Consider the following 4,396-nt stretch of genomic DNA (forward strand, 5'->3'; position numbering starts at 1 on the left):
AGTTACCGCCGGGGGGGGACAAGCAGGGAGCGGAGGGTTTCGGTGGGATGCCTGCCCCAGCCGGGAGTGACCCTGGGGAGCAAACAGACCTCTCCGCTCCCTCCCAGGGGAGGCAAAGGCAGCGCTGGCAGCCAGGGAAGAGCATCCACGGAAGAGATGCTGGCTCCCCCCAACTTGCCAAGACCCCGAAGGGCTCCCCAGGACCCCCACTGCCCGCAGGCAGCAGCACGAGGGGCGGCAGCGCCGAGGCCCATCCTCCCGCGGCTGGCAGCCAGCCGGCAGCCCCCCCCACCCAGATCCCCATGCAAAAAATCCCCATGCGCTGCCTCCGCACAAGATCCCTTTTTGTTTCCTTTTACGACTAAAGAAACTCGGGGCGGGGAGGGGGGGAAAAGACGCCTGCCTTTCCCGAGCTGCAGCGCTCGCTCCCCGCTCGGCTCCTACCACCGCGTTTGTAATCCCCCAGCTGGGCTTGTTTGGGTTGGATTTTTGTTAAGTAACTCTCATGTCTTTTCTGCAGATTCCTTTTTAAGAATTCCCTTTCTCCCCGCCCCCTCTCTCGAGAGATGGGGGAGGGAAAAAAAAAAAAAAGAAAAACAAGGAGAAAAAAAGAGAAATGTTGAACGCGAGCCAGCTGGCACGCACAAGAGGAGACGGAGAAATCTGCACAAAGGAGCTTCCTCACTCACTTGCTGCTTTCAGCTCAAGAAATCACACAGGGGAGGAGGGTTTGCTCTCCCCCATACATCAGTCAAGCCGCAGCAGACAAAGGAGATTTACCATGACACCCTCCAGAACTGCCACCCAACGGGGGCAGGATCCCTCAATCGCCTTCGCCCGGCGGGAGTCCGAGCTGTTGCAAAACACGCCGAAGTGCAGGGCTTCAAAACAAGCTGTTCAGCGTGGAATTAAGCAGGGTTTTGAATGGAGGAGCCGCGCTCCCGCCTCCGCGCTCGCACTAGGCGCCGGGAGAACTTCGGGGGCTCTCGGGGCCGAGCGGGACAGCGCCAGCGAGCAGCCAGGAGGGAGAAGGCTGAACCCAATTTGAATAAAATGGAGCCACCCTTCTTTTTTAATATGGAGGTGCACCCCACCAAGACTACATCTTCCAGCATGCACTGCAGCCGGAGCGCCCGGGGAGACGTCAAGAAACTTCTGCTGGGACTCCAAGTTTCCGTAGGCTGAGCGTTGATACTGGAGATGAACCTGACACAGGGCAGCGCTCGAGTCATGACTCATTTGTTGGCATTCTTGAGAAAAGCCTGAAATACTTCAGTCCAGGCATTACAAAAGCAGGACGGACGAGGTCACTGGAAGAGGCTGGAGACAGAGGAAGTTGGGAGACGTTAGCAAAGACCTCTTCCACGTAGGGGTGGCCAGGCAATCACTCTACCTGAGGCAAAGCTCAGGAGATTTATCAGTCACAACACCTACCTGCTACCAAATGCACACCTCAAGGGTCAATTTCACATTCATCAGGGGTCAAAAGACGCAGCTCGGATCGAAACTCAACCTCACGTCCAGAACCATCTGCTCACGACCTCAAAACACAACCCTCACAGCAACATCCAACAAGACTACAGCACACAAAGCAGCCCAGCAGAACTGTAGCTACAAGACAAGGGCACGCGGTGCCAGCTCTCAACCTGGCTGTGTCTGAAGAAAACAGAGTAGCTAAAACACAGTGTTTGCTTGTTATTGTCATTTCTTTAACACTGACGACAAATGGGCTTTGAGGAAATACTCAATCTAGGGCTGAAAAAGCCAACGTTTGCTCGACAGTAAAGCCACCTTGGGCAGACCCCCTCGCTTCCCTCAACTCCCAACAAGCCAAACACATCCCCAGTATGCAAAGCACACATAAAAGGGGCAAACGAAAAGAAAGAAATGCTTCAGGCCTTCCTTTATATCACAAAATGGGGAAAACTGGAACAAGTTCCTCTTTCATCCTCCCATCACTCCTGGAAGTGTCATCACCAAAGTCACAATTTTTCGTTTGTGCCTCAAGAGCCCACAGTTCTTCAGAATTACAATTATTTGATTTTGATGTCTCTCAATCCTGGCATTTTTTTCAAGTTACCAACCTCTGCACTGAATGAAACACAACTCAGATTTCCTCTGCCAACACATAGGGAAGTCCAGAGCTTCATATTTCAAGAAAACTAATGAAGAAACATCACTCAAGGTTCTCAGCTCAAGCCGAAGGCACACCAATACCTACAGTCCCACACAGAGGCAAGCGTCACTTCATTTCCTTCCCACGAAGGACCGCAGGTAAAACGTCACCTTGTCTGTACTCAACTTGCTCCCGCTGAATCCCGCTGCTGGAGCCATTTCTCCAGCGGGAAGCTGAGCAAGCACCATCATTACCCACAGACGTGAACATACAAGTCAACACGACTCAAGTCGTACAACCGACGAGCAGACCCCACGGGACCTCAAAAGGTCACCTGGTCCAACCTTTCCTGGGAAAGGGAGCCCAGACGAGATTATCTACCCCTGTCCATTTGCATCTTGAAAACCTCAAATGATGGGGACTCCACCATGACTCCAAGGAGGTTTTTTTCAGTGAATGGTTGTTCTCACTGTAAAAAATTTCTTTCTTATGTTGCAGTGAAATCTTTTCCAGTGCAACTTGTATCCGTTGCCCCTTGACTTCCCCATATGGCTCTCTGTGAAGACAGAGCCGCAGTAGCTCTTTGTAGCTGCCCTTTAAGACCAGCACCTTGCCGGAGCGCCCAGCCCCCCCGCCGAGAGCTGCCCGCAGAGAGCTGAGGGACCTCCTGCCAGGCAGAGGCCAGGTTCGCAGGAAAGGTCACAAAGCAGCAGCACAGGCTAGAGGAGCATAAAGCACAGCTGGGGCAGACAAGGGCCATGCCAGCGCTCCGTCAGGACTCTCAGGTCACCATCCTGTGCGAGGCACGTCACCTTCCCAAGCCTCTGCCGCGGAGATGAGCGGGTAGCAGCAAGGCTCACGCCTGGCTGTGCCTCTGGACGCTGGCTGGACCGCAGCCTGCTCATCCAAAAATGCCAGGCTGTACCTTCCAGCAAGCACGACCTTGCAGACTTCAAAATCTCTGACAGCTGAAAACGGCCAAGAGCTTTTTCAGCAACGCCAGCACTCAGATCCACATCCATAAACATCAACTGGTGCCCAGCACTCTTCACATTCGGCTGTACTGGGAAAGAGGAATTGAAAAACCCACACACGTGGGAGAAAGAGCATTCAGTAGGTAAAACAACAGGGCCAGCTTCCTTCCTGCAAGCTCAGCTCTCCAATCTCTCCAGAATCAGGGACACCAAACAGGGATTTACCCCTCACCGCTGTGTCTGGGCCCTGGAAGATACCACCATGTAACTGCCATGCCCAGACCCGCACACGACGGTTTAACAGTAACTAGAATTACAGCACATCTTCACCCAAAACCTGCACCCCCCCTCGCCCTGCGACCCGATGGCAGGTGCCACAGGCGTCACCGGGGCGCAGCACCCCGCGGGTGCCCGGCAGGCACAGGCAGTGCCGTGGGAGCAGAAGCATCACCGCAGGGTTTGGCTGTGGAAGGCTGACACACGGACCGTTGGCAGCTACACGGTAGCAAAAGCAAAAAGCAACCCTGTGAGCAATAACCGGCCAGGATTAACTCAGAAGCACTTCGGATGAGTCTAAGCTACACCAGTCGGCGTGCTACAGCTCATCGGAGACACTGCCAGCAGCACCAGCCACAGCCCGGGTGCTCTCCTACCTCCATAAAGACCATTCTTGTTGAACCCAGCCAGCCATGCCGCTGCTGGCTGGTGCCAAAAATAACATTAAACACTCAAAACAGGACATCTGAGCGAATCTGCTTGGCACCGAGCTCTGCACTGCGATGCTTCCCACAGGGACGTACAGATGAACCTGGGGGCTGAGTCTCCTTCGAGCAGAGAGCTGGTCTCCACCAGGAAAGTGGAGCAGCCATGCGGATTTAAAACCAGTCTGGTGACACCCTCGCTAACCCCAGTGCAGAAGCGAACTGATTTACAAGAGGCTTAAAGAGATCTGAATCAGTGGCCTGTCCTCACGCGCAACGTAGAAGGGGATAGAGCGTGTAAAAATAACGAAAAAGGCTTACAAATTTCAGATAAAGCACCACGCAGGCTGGCAGACTGCCAGCAGCCTGAGAAAGTCGGCAGCGAGAGGAAGCAGCAAGATGGATGTGACCAAGAAAGATCCCCGAAGCATCAGTCACGGAGATGGGAAGAAAGAAGAGCTGGCACAGACCAAAGACAACCAAGGGGCATAAATAACTGCTGGAGTAAGTGCCGGAAAAGAAGACGCTCGCCCTTTTCCCCCTGCTCGCCCAACACCATCAGCAGGGTTGCAGAAGGCACCGGCAGGTCTGGCAACAGCCCGAGC

Source organism: Eurypyga helias, unplaced genomic scaffold (assembly GCF_000690775.1).
Source record: "Eurypyga helias isolate BGI_N326 unplaced genomic scaffold, ASM69077v1 scaffold4375, whole genome shotgun sequence".
In the NCBI taxonomy this organism is placed as follows: domain Eukaryota; kingdom Metazoa; phylum Chordata; class Aves; order Eurypygiformes; family Eurypygidae; genus Eurypyga; species Eurypyga helias.